Source organism: Apium graveolens, chromosome 2, assembly GCF_009905375.1.
Source record: "Apium graveolens cultivar Ventura chromosome 2, ASM990537v1, whole genome shotgun sequence".
Taxonomy (NCBI): domain Eukaryota; kingdom Viridiplantae; phylum Streptophyta; class Magnoliopsida; order Apiales; family Apiaceae; genus Apium; species Apium graveolens.
In genome coordinates, this window is record NC_133648.1 from 152,164,867 (window position 1) to 152,185,701 (window position 20,835).

Consider the following 20,835-nt stretch of genomic DNA (forward strand, 5'->3'; position numbering starts at 1 on the left):
TCTACCTTATTTCAATCACAGCTTATGTGAAAATGCTTTCCTTAAAATCTGATGAGTAAAAAAAAATCACCATTTTTCCATAAGTTATTGCCTCAGTCTTTAGAGGTTAATCACTGTCATGACTGACTCTAAATCATAATTAGAACATCTTTTATCTTAAGTCCTAATTGCCCTGAATAATCTCGACCATTACTGGTTCGATCCATACTTTCTCGTGGTTTAACACGTGCCCCACTTGGCAACATTATAATCACGTCATATTTCCTTTATCAACATTTCTATTCTTGAAAATTTTGAATATTACCTTTCTCCTTGTAAAACCTCTAAGGTTATCCTTCAATCGTTCCTCCTGTATTCCCTAGATACAGGGCATATTAAAATACCATTTACTATTACTAGAACCATTATCTATATACTTCTGAAAAATTTCTCCACTGATTCTTAAAGGTTGTTTCTACATTAACCCTTTCCAAATCATACTGTCAAAACTCATACTGTCCCTATTAAGGGTGAAATTCCAACCTTTATGCATTCCCCTAGGATTCATTTTAAGTTACTGATGTTCTATCCTTAATTCCACCTTTAAAAGGTACATGCATCCTTCCATGGATAAATCAAGTCATATATCCCTGATAAGGGTGTCTTATTCAATCATTCCCACCTCGATAGTCTATACCTAACTTCATAATAGCATCCTTATTCAAATTGAGGTCAATCCATATGGCCTCCAAAAGATAACAATGGTCATCCACTTTTCTTTCTTGATTTGGTAATGATAACATGGATGTTCTGGAAGATATTGGTCATGTTCAACGTGAACTTCTTCTTAATAATTCCTTATTTACTTTTGTTGTTTATCTCAACAGTCATCTCAATGTTGGGATATCTTTCATATCTGGCGTCTCCCTTCCTGGGTATCAAGCCACCGGTCTTACACTTCACATTCTTGAAGGTCACTTCCTTCATCCAATTTTCCTAATTTCTTACTTCCTTGTCTCCTCAGTCTATCCGCGTCTCAATATTTATCCTTCGAACTATCTCAAGGTTTCCTCAAATCCTCCCAACTTATAGGGGATAAAATATATTTATCTCTTATGCCTTCAACCATCAATTTAACTCATGGTGAATCACCCTCATCCTGAAGATTACATACTTTTCTATTTCTATTGCTACGATTCTTTAGGGTTTCCTCATACCCAACTTCCTTATCATTCCTCAAACTCTATTGCCTTTATATTTCTTTCCACTTCAGTTTTTTTTTTTTTCCTTTCTCTTATCATTATTTCATGAACCAACACAACATAAGCATTGATTTCAAATATCCCGTCATTCTGGATTCGTGTCCTCAGAACGAATCTTGATAACTTTTTCAACTTAGATTCATAATTCATCATACTCATCCGCTTTTGTTCTAGCTCCAAAGCTTTTACACTATCTCCATAACCTTGGGAATTACTTTCCCGAAACCAATTGGTTGAACTTTAATCAGTTTATCATAACCTCTGGCTCCGTACCTTTCTTGGTCTTTCACCAGCGGGTGGTCTCTCTCTTAGGAGGGTAAGTGACAAAAACAGTCTTTTGTGGTTCATCAATCATTTAGAATCTCAAATGATTCCTATATTTCCTTTAGCCAGGCTCTTGCCTCGACTGGGTCAGCTTGTTCCCTGGAACTCTGAGAGCTTAGAAACTTAAACGTCTTGAAAGAATTTCTCACCGCATTATTTCCTCAAGGTGGTGGTTGGGGATAATAGTCTAAGTTCTTTTTAGACAGGTCCATGAATTGCCGTATAGGAGTACCGTCTCGGGTCTCCTTTCCTTACTCGACTTTCTATTTCCTTAGTATGAAATGTTTCATCCTACTCCCCATAATTGGGGTCATCTTTTAATTTAAAATCCTCATTTTCCACTCCATTATGTCATGGGTTCCTTCTATCTTGATGGCGACCTCCCTGACTATCACGTTCAGGGTTTGCTCTAAATCTTATTCCTCAAACTAGCTTTCATCTAAGATCTCATCCTTACGCTCTTGAACTTTCGGAACCCAAATTCTATAGGAATACCTCATTATTCCCTTATCATCTTTCTCGATATTAACCTCTTATCTATTTGTTGGCTCTCTGCCTTCATTCATAACTTTTTCTGGCACAATATGATCTTTTCCAATAATTCGGGCTGTACTGCTATCTCAAACAGCTTTTCGGTACCGGCTCCGGTTACCTTCACTACTATTTCCATTTTCTTAAAATCTCTTATAAACTCTCCCAAAGACATTATCATCTTGAGTCTCTCCTTTTTACTAAGGGCATCAGCCACCACATTGGCTTTCCCCGAATGATAAAGAATCTCCCAATCATTATTCTTGATTAGCTCTAACTGCCTCCTCTGGCATATGTTGAGCTCTTTCTACGTGAAAATGTACTAGAGCACTTATGGCTTAGGTAATTCTCGCACTTCCCTCCATACAAGTAGTGCCTCCAATCTTTAGGGTAAACTATTGCCACGAGCCTAAGCTCATGAGCGGGGATATCGAATTTCATACTACCTTAATTGTCTTGACATGTACGCGATTACCTTACCGTGCTGCATAAGCACGCACCCTAAGCCCTTGTGCGAAGCGTCACTACACTTCACAAAATCTCCTTTTCCATCCGGCAACGCCAGCATAGGGGCCATCACCAACCTCTGCTTCAGTTCTTGAAAGCTGTTCTCACATTTCTCTGTCCATTCGAACTTCTCAGTCTTACGAGTAAGCCGCGTTAAAGGGGCTACTATCTTTACAAACTTGAACGAACCTCCGGTAGTCGACCTAACCATGGTCATCAATTCATCAGTGGTCCTTTATCCAATCTTGTCAGGATCCTCCACGAGATCCTCCTCAGCAACAATCCCATCTAGGACAACATCCTCAACCGCTACATCCTCAATATCAACATCATCCGGTCCTGCATTAGGACACTCTATCGGATCCACAATCTGATCTCCAATTAGTAATAAAACATCATCGCGCTGTTGCTCCTCAACCTCAGGGTTCGGAGTCCCTCTACTCTATACGATAACGAACTACGCTTCTATCGCTACATTTATAAGGGTTCCCATAAGGGTTTTAACCGTCAGTACTACGTTAGGTAGCCCGACTATGAACTTGGCAAGAGTTCTTATTATCTTAGTGAATCTTATTATCTTAACGTCCCATCATCTCTGAGGTTTATAACGCTTAGCTCTGATACCATTTCTGTAACACCCCCAGATCCGGGGTCGGGGATCCGGGTCGTCACGGTCTTTCTTTCCACAATATCACTTCACTTAATTAATAATAAATAACCTTATGCTGTGACCCCACACTAACACACACCACAACCCGTTATAGTCTCAGAGATGAAATTTAAATAAGTACAAGTCTTTGAATCCACAATTTAAAAGTTATTACAACCCAAAATGATTACTTGATAAATTTACAGTTAATTGCCATTATCTGCCACAAGTTATAATTATACATAATTGATTCTCAAAAGTAGATGGTCTGATCTACAATAGATCTACCTCTGCAGCTATAGCAGCTACAACATCAACGGGAAGACGCGGGACGCTTCCCACGCGCTTGCGCTGGGTCTGCTGGGGTCTGGCCATCTCTCCTAACTGTTGTTGTGTGATGAAGAAATAAAGCAAGGGTGAGCAGCAAGCCCACCAAAATAATATGTATAATGATTTACAATATATGAGCCTACTCATAATACTCATGAAAGTCTTGGTCAAAAGAAATGAACCAAGTTTGATATCTTAATGCGATGAAGTCGCAAAATATTCAGTATATATACATATATACTTTTCAAAATATTGGAAGTCCTCTTCCATGCATAATATACACAAAGTCCCAGTGTATAACTGTATATAAAAAAAATATCGTTGCAAGGTGATCTCATATATCTAACCTTGTCTCAACGTTTTTCTGAAAATCTTTGTCATTCATAAGACAATTATTAATTAGATATAAGTTTAAAAGATGAGGTTACCAAATACCCCAATATACTTATATCTTTCCCAATACTACTTGAACTACCACCGTTCAAGTTATAATCAGTTTCAAAAGTTCATCACATAGATGAGACTACAAGACAAGATTTGAATAGATTCAATCTTTGAAATATTATTGAATGAAATAAAGTTACGAGATACTTTATTTAGTCCCGATATATATATATCCACATATATATATCTCTTAAACATTTCCTGGAACCTCTGTTATGTAAAGTATGAACAGAGTTTGAAACATCCAATGAACTTTGGAAAGGAAAAGAATTTTGGCATAAACCCGATATCTCGCTGATCAGGCAAAGATACCAATAAGTAACCTTTTCTACTAGTAGATGGACGAATTCCCCACTGGTCATCACCCTGGTCATAATTAAGACCTATGCTGGACTGCCACTCAGCCACTTATGCATTTGTTGGACTCCCACTGAGCCACTTACACAATAATAGACCGTACCCCGGCCTGTCGCTTATGCCGACTCAATGAGAGGGGCTTACTTCCCGAACGTTGGGCAAGTAATCAATTCATTTACCAAATCTGCAACCTTGTTGCGAATATAAAATACACCACAGAGCCGGATTCCCCAGGTTTTGAGCGAGTATTTAAATCCCCTTAAAAGGAAGATCTTAAATATAAAAATGAGTTTTGGGATCCGCTCTGACTTTTAAAAATCATTTTGAAGACTCGAAAACACTTTAAAGAGTGTTTGGAGTAAGGCTGATTTAATGAAGTAAATCAGTCCCCAGAATATTTTAGAAAATGACTGAATATTATTATTTTAATTAATATTCCCATAAAGAATAATCTTTATAAAAATAATTGAAGTAGAAGTTTTAAAACTTATACTTAAAACGAATATTAAATAACCAAAGATATACTTATATAAAAGTATTATCTTTATTTGAATAACCGAAAATAAGTTTGATTATTTACACCTTATTCTTTAATAAAATAAAGAATATACCTCAGCAAATAATCGGAGTCATAGATCCTCAAATGAATATTCAGATAATATTCAATAAATAAAATACGCTGAGTCATAATATCTCGAATGAATATTATAAATAATATTCATTAAATAAAATAAAGGAGTCATACATCCTCAAATGAATATTCAAATAATATTCAATAAATAAATAAAAGGAGTCATAAGTCCTCGAATGAATATTCAAATAATATTCAATAAATAATATAAAAGAGTCATAAGCCCTCGAATGATATTCGAAATAATATTCAATAATAAATAAAGTTTAAAGTTATCGAATAAACCTTATTCGATTAATAGTTTGGAAAACTATAACCATATATAAATAAATATATATATATATATCCATATCCATATATATACAAAATCTACTCGGGATCCTCGACTCCCGGTTTTAGAAAATATTTTCACCTTTGGGTCCCTATACTAAGGGTATACACAAATACCGCTTATCTCTAGCATAGGTATTATGCAACGAATAAGCATTTGAACCAACAGATATATATTTCAAGAATATGAAACAGGCATGCATATATACCATATCACATGCTACAATATATCGCAACATTTGCTAATATAAACATCATGCATCTATCGCAAGATAATGCATATACATATATACATCACAACAACAGTATAACGGATAGAATACTTGCCTGAGCGACTGGGGTTACGAATGGCTCGGGACGAGTCTGGTAACCTATAAACAACAAGTAAGTTGGAATTAAACCAAAGTCACTTGTAAATCTATACTTTAACTAACTTAGACTCTAACGCTTATTTTGCGCTTACTGATTCTCTTAAGTCACTCGAGTACCCTCGGCTCCACCATTTTTAATAATTTAACCTTTACGAGTTTTAAGGCGATTCCTTCGCGAGTGTCTTACCAACTGCCTAACACACTTACCATAAATGTTTCATGCATTAATTAACCCTTTTTGGTCTTTAACCTATGTTTCAAAGTAAGGCGAGGGGAAAAGTTTCGTTCGCGAAACGCCGTTACTTGAAACGGTCGTTTCTCCTAAACCGTGCATCGGAATCGAACGAACTACATATCAAAACGAAGCTCGTAACATGAGCTATCTAATCATGGCAGTGGTCATAATCTAGCAGGGGGTTCTCGGGTCCTAATGTTATGCACAAAAACAGTCCAAAGAAAATCGGACGTTACGACGGCTATGTTTACGCGATTACCAATGTTTAAACTACTCCAATTAACCACCAACCAACTCATAACCATCAATACAACAAAACTTCACCTAAACCATACCACATCAGTCCATAATCTCCAAGGTTTTCAACTCAAACAACCACAATCAAGACCTATGAACTATAATCAAGCTTCAATTACCAAAACACTTCCAAATCAAACCAAACTACTAATAATCACAATCCATGCTTCTCATTTCACAACACCAACCATTAAACTTACTAACAAATAAAGTAAAGGCTAGGGTTTGAAGTTTATACCTTCCTTGGGAGGTGTTAAGTTGCTAGGAAGCCTTAGGGAGCCTCCTACAAGCTTGATCTTTCCAAAGAAATCAAGAACACAAAGTTAGGCTTTGAAGTTTCTAAAAGTCCGATTTAAAGAACTGTAAAAATGAGGGTCTTACCATGATTATTTGGACGAGACTTGTGAACAAGAGTTGTAGGCCATCTCAATACCTTTCTAATGAGCTATAGAACACAATATTTGAGTGAGAAATGAAGGAGATACAGCAGTTTTAGTATTCTGATTCTGTTTTGGCCGAGAGCATGAAGAACAATGCCTTGGTTTCTTTTTGATTTTGATGAAAAATGATTTGCTTGGCTTGGTTGCTTGGTTTTTGTGCTTGCTTTAGTCAATTACCTTCTTGCCCTTGAATTTGTGTGGTTACAAAGCCACCACACCTCCTTCCTTCCCATGTCATGCTTATGTCACCTTGCACATGTCATAATGCTCCCACTTGTCCACACCTTGTGGTTTGATGATGTCACAATCCCTGGCTTCTTATACAAGCTTGTCTCTTGATCACTTATTTGTTTTACGGTTCGCTTATCTTTCGTTCTCGTTTATCGTTTGAGGGATCATACCCGGGATCTTATTACTTAGGTTCCCTTAACCTTTCTCAATATATTATATTCCTTTTATGATCCTCTCCTATAATCCTTTAATTTAAATCCTTTTTATCCTGTTACCTTATACTCAATTCTCTCCGTATCTTGTGAATTTCCGAGAAAAATCAAAGTGTTCGGATTTGGATTCTGACGATCTTTACATACACTTATATCCCATATAAAGTACTAATAAAATCTCAGAATATCCATATCAGAACCCCTACATAGTGTGGCATGAAAAGTTTTCTCATTCAGCAAAAACACTATTCATAAGGGTTTCAAAAATTTCCCAAAAATTGGGGTTATTACATATGGTGGCTGAATAGCATTCTGATTATTACCCCAGCTGAAATTTGGATGATTTCTGTTGTTAGGATGATAAGTAGCTGGCATAGGTTGTTGTTATCGCTGATAATTGTTCACATACTGAACAGTTTCGTTGACGAGAGAACACTGATCCGTAGCATGAGAATCTGCACAAAGCTCACAGACCATAGCTATTTGATTGACTCCATAGGTAGCTAGAGAATCGACCTTTATAGATAGCGCTTGGAGCTGCGCTGCAATAGCGGTGGCTACATCGACTTCCAGAATACCTGCTACCTTCCCAGGTATCATCCTCTGAGTTGGGTTTTGATGCTCATTTGTAGCCATAGTCTCAATAAGATTATAAGCCTCAGTATAGCTTTTGGCGCACAAGGCGCCTCGAGCTGCTGCACCGAGCATGAGCCGAGATTTGGCCCCAAACCATTATAGAAACCAATGATCACCATTCAATCGGGCATTCCATGATATGGACACTTTCTCAACATTTCCTTGTAGCGTTCCCAAGCTTCGCACATAGATTCTGTAGGTTGCTTCGCAAACTGTGTAAGAGCACTCCTCATAGCAGCAGTCTTTGCTATTGGATAAAACTTCACCAGAAACTTTTGTGCAAGATCTTGCCAAGTAGTGATGGACCCAGCTGGTTCAGAATGTAACCAGTCCTTAGCTTTGTCCCTCAGTGAGAATGGGAAAAGCCTCAGCTTGATAGCCTCATCAGTTACGCCATTATATTTGAAAGTACTGCAGATCTCGATAAAATTCCTTTTGTACATGTTGGGGTCTTCAGTCGCAGCACCTCCGAAAGAAACAGAATTCTGCACCATCTGAATAGTGCCCGGCTTGATTTCAAAGGTGTTAGCTTGAATAGCCGGATGAAGAATGCTTGACTGAATGTCATCAATTTTAGGTCGAGAAAAGTCCATAAGAGCTGGATCGGCCGGAACAATACGATCACCCATAATTACTGGTTCTTTCTGCTCACTTCTTGAATCCGAATCTTCAAAATCTATCTTCTCCGGAATATCAAGAACTTCGTCTGTCTCCTCAGCTGTATCTAAAGTCCTCTTGCGAGTACGAGAACGAGTTTGCATAAACGCTCGCTAAAGTACCTGAAACACAACCAGAAACAATAAATAACAAAAACATCTTAATCACTGAGTCCTAACGACCAATGATGGTAAGTACATAAACTAAACAAATACGCCGAGTCTCCGGCAGCGGTGCCAAAAACTTGTTAGGGCGAAAACACGCGCTAATAACACACGCAAGTATACGTGTTCGCAAGTAATATAGAATACCTTCTAGTTCGTTCCCACAGAGACTCAGAATAATTATGTTCAATTAAACTCACTCACCAATGTATGATTATTTCTCAATGTTAAGACAATAACGCTTAGAGTTTGATTAACTAATTATTAACTATAATTAAATACTAAGATTAACCACTTAACTAACACTTCGAATTAATCAATATTAAAACACTCATGAGATCACAACTTCATTACTACTTCATTCAATAGTCATTGTTATTACCCTTAGCATGCAATAGTGATGATATTAATCGAATAACACAAAACTGATAAAAGCCAACTTTCATTGTACTAATACCATTCTACCAAACATCCACAATTAAGATAGAAATTGAATATGCACCAATTATGTTGAGTCCCTATATGTCTATAGAAATTGATAACATAATGATTTAAGCACAAGTTATTCCTTTTGATTACACAGGACGAATAAAACGGTTAGAGTTACCCACTAATCATGCAACAACATACATGAACCTATGCTAGCATGGCAAGTTCTAAATCTCGAGATCCACCGTCGCTTCACAAGAGATTAACACCCTATCTTATATGTTCGCGACGCACATAAGACGAATACGCACAACCAATACTAGATATCATACAATCATCACACACTAAGGTATTAAACAATTAACTAAAGAATTCCATAATAAATTCGTTACGACCCCATGATCACGATTAGCCCACGATAGCACTTATCGTCATCATGGGTTCATATGAAAACATGATAAATAAACACAAAATAATAATAACTAAACTAATTATATTAAACCAGAGTACGTCACAAGAGTAAATAGGTTCAAAGCAAAGAAAACTAGCATCCAATGTTACAACGAAATAAAGAATCATAAGAAAATATGCTTCCTCTTCGTTGCGGTGTGCTAAAATGGTCTTCTTCCTTATCTCCTTCTCTCCTTGCTTAATACAACGATCCAATCTTATGTGAAACGCCTCTGAATCTACTTATATAGAAGTCCCATAAAACTCAGTTTACACAGAAGTTGGAAGCCAAACAGAAATAGAAGTTTAAAATAAATATTCTTTTTTCCCGACCCTGTGCGGCCGCTCAGCATAGCTGAGCGGGCGCTCAGACCCCTACTGGATTTTTTCTGAGTTTGCTCCGTTTCTTCGCTGTAATCTGCTCCTCTCTTCCCTCTCGCAATACTAAACACGTGCCAAGGCTTATTCTTGATGATTACTCCCCCGAAATGCAACTAATCCTCAAATGCATAAACACTAGAAAAACGCATCAAATACACAAAATACTTGATTTCAAGACACCAATTTAAGCTATTTTAAGACGTTCTAAGTGGTATAAAATGTCACTTATCGATCCCTAACAATGGTATCAGATTTATGTGTATAATGGGATGATTTGTTACGTGTTTGACAATTTTTCAATATATTAAGCATGAATTATATCCGCCATGTTTGTATATTGATATCGTTTATGTGTGAGATTTAATATGCATGTTGTTATCTTGATTAATGATCAGATGTTATACATATTTTTCTATATATTCACGTGATATAAATGTATATGATGATACTAGCATGTTATATTTTCCCATGACTGATCAGTTTGAGATTTGTATGTTATGCTTAATATTTGGTTTATATATAGTGATATAAACTATTAGACAGATGGTGTATTGACATGATCTGTTAAATGGGGAATGACTAGTATGTACATGATACATGCTTCTGAAACTGCATATGATGTAGTAGTGGCAGAGACTGGAAAAGATATGATATGTAGTTCTGAAATTGATAATTTCTGAATAAGACTGGTCTTCGGACCCCGGCCAGATTGACCCAGCATGGGACTGCCGCCCCCGGACCCTGCCCAGGGGTTGCCACCCCCGAACCCCCGCCTGTGCGTTGCCGCCCCCAGACCCCGCTATATTTTTTAATTTCTTTATTTGTTTACATGAGCATGGTGTTGGTTATGGCCTTAAGACCTTTATATTAAAGTTTATGGTTTTGGTTTTATAAATACGACTTGCATGTCATTTTCATTATTCTTATAACTGTTTAACCTTGAATCTAACTCGAGTTTTCTTATGTAAGTATATTAGTATAGGTTGTTTCTTTATAATATACTTCTAGAAGGGGTGATCAAAGAGGTGGAGCAACTATTGAGACAAGAAGAATGGAGACTTCTAATTGTATTTATATTTTTCACCATAGATTGACCTTGATTCTTTTATTAGATTGAAAGAATAACATAGGATAAAGGCCATAACCAAGCATGTTTACATACCGCACTTTACATATTGATGTATGAATGTATGTGTAGAATAGTTAATGATGCATGCTTTAATTAGATTAATCATGCATGAATGTATGTATTAGATATGTCGCCCATGCCATGCCTGCTTAAACAAGATAAAATCTTTAACGACTCAAGATTTTAAAATTTACAAACAATTATGAGATTCTCGTGTTTATGAAACACGGAATAAAATACGAATCTTGTTTATTTCCGATATGGGGCGATTTTTTCAAAAACGGGTTCATTGAACTTGTAAGGTTGTGGGTTTTAATGGAGACTGATGTGACTCCCTCATTACATGGAAATCAAACTATTGATGAGTATTGATTTGAAATATTTTATTCTAGGAAAAATTGGGAATCTCTTTATGATGGGATCATGATCATTTTAATACTAACAAAACCCTAATATTTATATTAAGTTGTTTAGAGTCCTTTCAATATCCCCAACGCGTTAACCCTAGATCGATAAGGAGTGGGTTCGCCAGAGCGAAGTACACCCATCTATCGTGGCAAGGCATGTTGAAGTATATGATACTTTTTAGACCTTTGGGTTTGACTTAACTAAGTTACTATAATAGGTTTCTGAGCTTTGAGGCATAGAGTTTGGCAAGATTTATTGGATAAATATGAACAAATGTTGTTCAAAGAAACTATCCAAGAGTTACATAGTTGTTATAATTGACAAATGTAGTCTACCTAAAAATCTTGTTTTGGGAGAAAAACCAAAGCTGACCTAAGATATGATGACATATGGATCTTGGCTCACTATAAAGTATATAGAAGATATTTTTTTCCGAATTAATAGTTAAGGCTATTAATTTGATAAAAATAGTGGGAGATATATATTTTGAATATATACGAATAATCACTTGAAAATAATTTTAATAATCATATGTAGACTAATTTATCTTATGCATTTTAAACATTGTAGATATCCAATGGTAGACAATTCAAACAACTTCTCTGTGCGATCAGTCCGTGAGAAGGACAAGCTGACATGAACAAACTTTCTTGACCGGCAGAAGAACTTGAGGATTATCCTCAAACAAGAGCACAATCTCTATGTAATAGATATTCCTCTCCCTGCACCTCTCCCTCAAGGAGCATCCTGTGCTTAACATACTATTTATCAGAAACATATCGATGATGAAACAAATGTTCAATGTCTTATGTTAGCGACCATGAGTACTGAACTTTAGAAACAATATGAGAATATAGAATTTTATGATATGATTGAACACCATAAATATATGTTTGAAGGAAAGGCTCGTCAGGAGAGGTTTGATACTTTTAAGTTGTTGAACGCATGTAAGTAGGGAGAACATGCTCTGGTTGGACCACATGTTTTAAGGATGATAGGGTATATTGAGTACCTTGCCAAATTGGGTGCCCCGGCTGCTATGGAGCATCATATTGATCTAATTTTGCAATCTTTAACCAACGACTATTCTCAATTTATGATGAATTACAATATGAATGAGATAGATAAGAACCCCACCGAATTGTTGGCAATGCTGAAAACTACTGAGACCAACATTCAGAAGGCATCCCCTGTTCCAATATTGATGGTGAAAAAGGGGAAGACCAAAGAAAATGGTAAATGGAAAGGAAATAGGAAGATGGGATCTAAATCTAATGCCAATCCGAAACCTGATCCGACCAAGGCTTTGAAGCCTAAATATGGTGTTCAAAAGGATAGTGATTGTCACTATTGTAAGAAACCAGGTCATTGAAAGAGGAACTGTAATGCTTATTTGGAGGATCTGAAGAAGAAGAAGAAGAAGACTGTTGTTGCCGCTTCTGATTCAGGTATTTTTGTTATAGAAGTCAATTTGTCTACTTCTACATCTTGGGTATTAGATATTGGATGTGGCTCTCACATTTCTATAAATGTGCAGGAACTACAGGGAAGTAGGACATTGGCGAAGGAAGAAGGCGACCTACGTGTTGGCAATGGAGCAAAGGTTGTTTCTTTAGGTATAGGGACTTATCATTTATCTTTGTCCACTGAGCTTGTTTTAGAACTAGATAATTATTTTTACCTGCCTGCGATTTGCAGAAACATTATTTTGGTTTCTTGTTTGGACAAGAAAGGTTTTTCATTTTTGATTCAGAATAATAGTTGTTCCTTTTTATTGAATAATGTTACCTATGGGGTTGCACATTTGTCTAATGGTTTATATGTTCTTAATTTAGATACTCCTGTCTATAACATAAATAATGATGATAAATGTATTAAAATAAAAGACTCAAATCAAACATACCTCTAGCATTGTCGTTTAGGTCACAGAAATGAGAAACACATTTCCAAATTACATCAAGATGGTTACTTGCATAAGTTTGATTTTTAATCATACAAAGAATGAAAATCTTGTCTCATTGGCAAAATGGCTAAAGCTCCTTTTATCGGCCAAGGTGAAAGGGCCACTGAACGATTAGAACTTATACATAGTGATGTATGTGGTCCAATACGTACGATGGCAAGAGGTGGCTTTTACTACTTCATTACATTTACTGATGAATTCAGTAGATATGGATATGTATATCTTTTGAGGAACAAATCCGATTCTTTTCAAAAGTTCAAAGAATACAAGGCTGAAGTGGAAAAGCAAACATGTGAAAGTATAAAATTTCTATGATCAGATCGTGGAGGAGAATACTTAAGCCTCGAGTTTAAAGGTTTCTTAAAGGAGTGTGGTATCGTATCACAGTTTACTCCTCCTGGAATGCCTCAATAAAATGGAGTTCCTGACAAAGTATTGCATCATATTTAGATGCAAGAGGCAAAAAGAGGATATGTCCCAATGTCTCATGGGATATTGATCTTAAAAGATAACTGCTCTAAATCATTAGATGATAGGGTCGTATGAGCAAAGTTCCATATGCTTCGACAATTGGATCTATAATTTATGCGATGATTTGTACTCGTTCTGATGTTTCATATGCCTTGAGCATGATGAGCAGATACCAGTCTAATCCAGGTGAGGGTCACTGGACAGCTGTTAAGAATATTCTTAAGTACTTAAAGAGGACTAAAGATTCATTCTTAGTGTATGAAGGAGACGAGAAGCTAGTTATAAAGGGTTACATTGATGCTAGCTTCCAGACAGACAGAGACGATTCAGTATCTCAGTCAGGTTTTGTGTTTTTCCTTAATGGAGGTGCTATAAGATGGAAGAGTTCAAAGCAAGAGACAGTAGCTGATTCTACAATGGAAGTTGAGTATACTGCTGCCAGTGAAGCAGCCAAGGAGGCTGTTTGGATGCGAAAATTCATAACGGGACTTGGTGTGGTTCCATCGATCACAGATCCGGTTGATCATTACTGTGATAATAATGGAGCCATCGCACATGATAAAGAACCAAGGTCTCATTCCCAGGCAAAGCATATACTTAGGAGATATCACCTTCTTCGAGAGATTAACGAAAGAGGAGATATACTGATGATAATGTTGCATACTCACTGACTAAGGCTTTGTCGCAGCAAAAGCACAAAGGTCATACTAGTTCCATGGGTATTGGATACATGGATGATTGGCTCTAGTGCAAGTGGGAGATTGTTAGTGTGCTTGCCCTGGAGACAACAATATTATGTTTATGTTATGGGACATTTGGATTATTAATTATGATTCTATGGATTATTCTTTAGTAATTTATTATATCTTTATTTTATGTGATAAAATGTTAAATTAATAAATATCTTTGGAATATGATAAGTAAATCTATATCTCTAAGTACGTGACTTAGAAATGAGATTATGAGAATAGTATTGATATTCCTAACGGTCCCTATTCAAGTATTATTGTTAAGGGAGGATAATAAATACATTGAGACTAGTGTGTTTGTTGACTGATGATCACATCTTATTGATCATAGGTATGGTGATACTAAAGTCAAAACACAGGCACATGAATTAGATAAATGGTGAGATACTACATGTTTATAGTGACATAAGTTAATCTCACAGTGATAATGATATATTGGTCTTTAGACCTGAAGTCATTATATTTCTATATGAGAATTAATACACTTTGATACTATTGAAAGTTATCCTTGACCGGGTAATAATAAAAGTAGACATTGGGTATATTATGAATCATATGAGAAATATGAATGATCTAAATGGGATTTAGCTTTCCTATATTAAGGAGTGATATCAATGGCCTCTTGATTGATTAAGACTATAAAATGCATGGTCGTGCGCAAAAACTGATTTGTTTAATAGTTTACTCATTGATCAAGGAAATAAGGATTAAACGTTAACAAATGATGACACAATGCATGCCTCGAGTTTGATTTATAATATAAGACTAAAGAGATTATATGACATTGTATATTATTCACGAAAGGTTTAATTGAATCACCAATTATTATTATTACTTGGGTAACAATGATGTATTACTAGATGCCACTCATTGTTTATAATTTTATTATTATAAAATAAAATTATTGCCAATGTAATAATAACATAAAGGGTCACACACAAAGAACGTTTAAAGCAGAGTTTTATATAAATTATGAATTTAAATATTTATTATTATTAATTTAAATTTAATTATTAAATCAATTAAGTGAAACTTGATTAATTATATATACATATATATTAGAATTAGAATTTAATAGTAATAAAAACCCAAAATCAGAATGGGTTTATTCGAAGCTCGTTAGGTTTAGGGTTAATTCCTAATCTCTCTCCCCTATATATACATTATGATGTATAGTTTTAGGGTTACCTATTAAAATTTTGTTTTTAAGAAAAACCCTAGCAGTTCTACATTTTAGAGGAGAGCGAATCTTTGCAAAGAGGGCTGATGTGATTCATCAAGATCAGAACTTCCATTACTATCATACGAAAAACTTTATTCAGGTATGTGATCCTATTCTCCATAATTATCCAGTCATTATACATAGATCATGCAGTAGGGATTCAATTTTTTATTTTCCGTTGCATTTTGTGCCTTGAATCCCTAACAAAGTATACAACGACTGTAACGACCGAGAAATTACGCTTGTATTATATCTTAATAAAGTTGATTTATGTGTATTGTTATGTTTTTAAGCGTGTTGGGTCATAAGCCCTAGCTGCTATGTGCTATGTGTTATATGTTTCAATCAGAATGTGTTTCGGGTATTTATTGAGTGTTTTACTATAAGTTAAATGTCTTTATATCAAACGTTGTGCAACCCAAACAGTGTTTTAAAAGCCAATATTTCAAACAAAATCATTGGCCCTATTTTTCCAAGTATGGCCTATGCCATATCGATATTCTGAACATCTAGACATTTTACAAATTTTCATGTTTCGCGAAAAACGACTTTTCCGGGGCCCTTTGGGTGTCAAGAACCCCATAAAAATCACATTTTTATTTTTATATGATCATGAAATGATCAAACATCCTTTTTTTTGCATCTTTATATTATTCACAATTATTGGGATTTTTGGCATATATTTTGTATTTATTGGATATTTAAAAATTCATAATTAATATCCAAAAATTATAAAAATTAGGGCCAATTAATTTTATTAGATGTATAATTAGGCCCTTAATTTTAATTAGGAGTATTTTTAACCCTAGTATAAATAGCTGATTTAATTTTAATTATTAATTAGCTAATTATTAGAAAATTAAGAACAATTGTGTTGGTGAAGAGCAACTCAAGAATTCAACACTAGATTTGACTGTGATTCTGTTATCCAAATCGTTCATATGAGTAGCCAAAACGAAGCTTATAATCTCTACTTTTTGTTCATACCATCAATTTCATGTTTTGTTGCTTAGATTTTCAATTCGTAATTTAGGGTTCATGAACTAAAATTGAGGGTTTTTGATTGTGGGGTTATGGGATGAAATTGATGCTTGGGATAGTTTCATATGCTCATTTACAGTTGATTTATGCTATTTACTTCATCAAATAATAACTTGAATTATTAGTTCTTATTTTAGGATTTATGCAAGTTTACTTTAATTCATTTTTTATTTTACATGAACCTGAGATTGTTTTGATTATAGGGGTTAGATTATAGAATTTTTAAGCTTTATTTTGAAATATTATATGTAATTTTTCGTGTACAGAATCGTTACTTCGGTTTTTTGCCGCAAAATGTTATGGTTTGATCGGAAAATCTGTTGTAGGAATTGTTAGATTGTGATTGTAGTATATTTATGTTCCCGGTGAAATTTGGAATGAAAAACCTCCAGAAATCGATCCAAACGATGTTTTTATAGCCCTGAACGGAGTTACGTCGGACGTTCGCCGTGTTCTTCGAGGTTCGCCAGCTGTGATGGCGGAGTTCGCCGGAAAAGAAGTAGTGGGGATCCTCGAGCACCGGGAACGTGGGGTTTATGTTGCTGCAGATACGGGAAAGGTGTTGGATCAGCTAATCGAACCAAATCAAGTCAAACGGACTTGAATTAGGCTCGCCGGAAACCGGTGTCACCACTGGAATCCGGGTAGGGTTAGGTCGACCCGGGTCTGTTCTTCAGGATCCGTTTTCCTGGAAAATTTGACCCGGTTTTGATCTGAAAAACCCAATAGCTGATTCTGGATATCTGTTTCTGAGTTATTTATTTACTTTTATTTTTATAAAATTCTAAAAATTAGTTTTAATTATTTAGAAAATCCAATAATTAATATAATTTATTATCTGAATTATTTTGTAAATAATTCAAAAATTACTTTCTTATTTTAAAAATTGAAATTTATTTATGTATGTAATTATTTTGTAATTATTGATCATTTTATTAAATTGATTAATTACTTTATAATTAATCAATTAATTGAATAATTGTAATAAATTGTAATTAATTCCAAAATTTAGGGAATAATTAATATAAAATATGATAATTCTTAATTAATTATTTAAAAATATAATTGAGGCTTAATTAATTATGATTAATTAATTATAATTGATTAATAATTGATTAATTCTTGTTTATTGCGTAATAATTAAACCGTCTATCCGATTTAAGTGAAACGAAGACCCTTAGACTCATAAAAATGACCCAATTCCATTTAAAATAGTTATAAATCATAATTTCTTTCAAAAGCGAGTCGACTTATGATAATTAATTATTTATAGACCCTATTATTGATAAAAATGAGTCTCATAAATCCTGAAATATTAGGAATCGAGTCAGATACTGTTTGTTAATGCGAATATAGGTCTATTATCGATTCTAAAAATATTTATAAGTCTAATTTAGTTATGTGCCTTATGTTCTATATGATTTATGTGATTATGTGAACTCTATGTGTTAGATAATTATATATTAGTCGGATAGAATCGTATGGTAGATGATAAGGCCTACGTGGTATTAGTCTGAGATATGCGTACGATGTAAGTCCTCTAAACAAGTATCTTTCCTTGATAGATTCAACACCAACAAGGCGAATCAAGTCAGAGATAGAAGGTTGTGAATTATCCGAGTCAAAGTGCATATCAGGAAAGATTTTTCCCCTATTCTAAGTTCAGAATAGTGAATTGCTTCCAACTTTACATGACAGCTACACTTTGATAATTTCTGTTCACAAACACTAATACACAATTATTGATCCTTGGTATCTATTTCATTTCGATTCTTGATTTCTCCTAATTCATTGAATCCTCTATTCATATTCCAATAATTATACACTTATATACACATATACTCTGAATTATTCTGATGTTGAGATAAATCATAAGCATACTGATTGTTCCGGATGCTAAGCTATGGACTGGATGGTTACGATACGAGCCGGGTATGAACCGGACCCTTGATATTTAGGCCATAGTGCCTGGGTACCCTATATGTTGGTGGGGTCTGTACAGTTGGGTATAGATCTGTGTTGTATCATGATTGATCAGTAGGTTATAGTGTATATATTGGTTCTTGTGTCTAGTCTCGTTTGTTTGGTACTCGCCAGTAATGGCATTCATTGTTCTTTACAGAAACAGATGGTTGTTCAAACCAACCAATTACCGGTTCATTTATCTTCTCTCGTTATACTAAATATATATATATATATATATTATTGCAGGCTTGTTGAGCAATTTTCGCTCACCCCTATTATTATTGTTCACCTTGTTTTTCAGTTAAGGTTGAGAATGAAACCCATCCGAACCCGAGTAGTCAAGAAGCGGATCAAGCTGTGAGACCCTCTAGTTCCAAGAGTGTTTATCCCCATTCTAGAAGAGAGTTTTGAGATTCCAGAGCAGGTGTAACAGGATAAGTTGTAGTTGTAATTTGAAAAAAAGATGTTTAGTTTAAAAATTGAATAGAAAATTAGGTTGTAATAATGATGGTTGTAATATAGTTTATTTAAGTTGTTGTAATATATGTTGGTGTGTCGTTCCTGTTTTCAAACATTAACCTTGAAAAGATCCTGAGTAGTAGTAGTAAGGGGTAATTATATATTTATATTATAATTGTACAGGTTCTGTAAGGTAGTTAGTGTTCGTAATACCCTAGATCTGTACCCCGGATTTGGAGGGTGTTATAACGATCAAGCTGGAAAACATCAAATGAGGGTGTTTTAGATTCACCAAATGATGTGGCTATGGTACGACGAGGGTACTTGTGCGGAAAGTTTTTGCAATATATGTCGCATGCGGATCATTGAGCACCAAAGGGCTAATAACCCTTGGTGACGTAATAAAATATAAGATGTCCAGATCGATTTGATCAGTTGGTCCTCAAAATTTGTACTACTTTTCTTTTATCAAACTAACTACTTATTTTAAGTTTTAATTAGAATTTTGTTGTGAGTTCTTGAGAAATAGCATGTCTACTTTTAATGTTTAACTCGATTTTCCTAACTTGCTGAGCTTTTAGCTCATTGTCAATCTCTTACTTATTTCCAGCTAATAATGATCACTCCAAGGCATCCAGATATGAAAGTAAAGGGATTTGAAGACCGGGGCATAGGTTAAACCCTGTTGTTTCATCTTTTGATAATTAGATTATATGACCATAGGTGGATGTGTGATCTGAGTACTTAAGTTATTTTGTTTTAGCCTATGGAAAATAGAATTAAACTTTATTTAGTGTTGCTCTTGTACCCTGAAAGGCATGTACTGACTAGATTTCTGAAATAGTAATGTTAGGTCACACAACACTGTAGAAGGTAGTTGAATACAGTGTTATTACAATCAAATCGATCTTGAATATAAGTAATAGTAAACAGATATATTCAATATAATAAACTCTATTACAATGGAACTGTTCTCTCTCAATGATGAACAAATATCACTAAGAGCTGCTAGGTTACAATGTATAATCTTATCGATAATGATAACACATATAGTGTAAACCTAATATTTGTGTTTATATAGTACACAATTACAAGATAACTTCTAATTGATATGGAATATAATTCTGTCTCCTAAAATATATCAATCAGATATCTTCTACAAGTCTTCCAGTCTTCTAACTTTTTCCATGCATATCTTCTTTTATTTAGTTTTGATCTTCTCCTGTAAATCAGCTTCATTCCTTAACTGAAAGTCTTCCCACACTTAAGTTCTGATATGACCTTAAGTTCTGATATGAAGTTCTGACTTCCAGTAAGTCCTGATTTCAGTAAGTCCTGATTTGTCCTGTTGTTAAATTCTGAAAACTAAACACAAATCATATTAGACATGACATCTCAAATATATCTAACAATCTCCCCCAACTTGTAAATTATGCAAAATATACAAGTTAATAGATTTGATGATGTCAAAAACATTTAAGTACAAATGCAATAAGCGTTTAACTAGATAACTAACTACAACTTATAATCCTTGTAGCTTTTACCAATCTCAATGAGTCAATCTGAATCCATAATGATTCT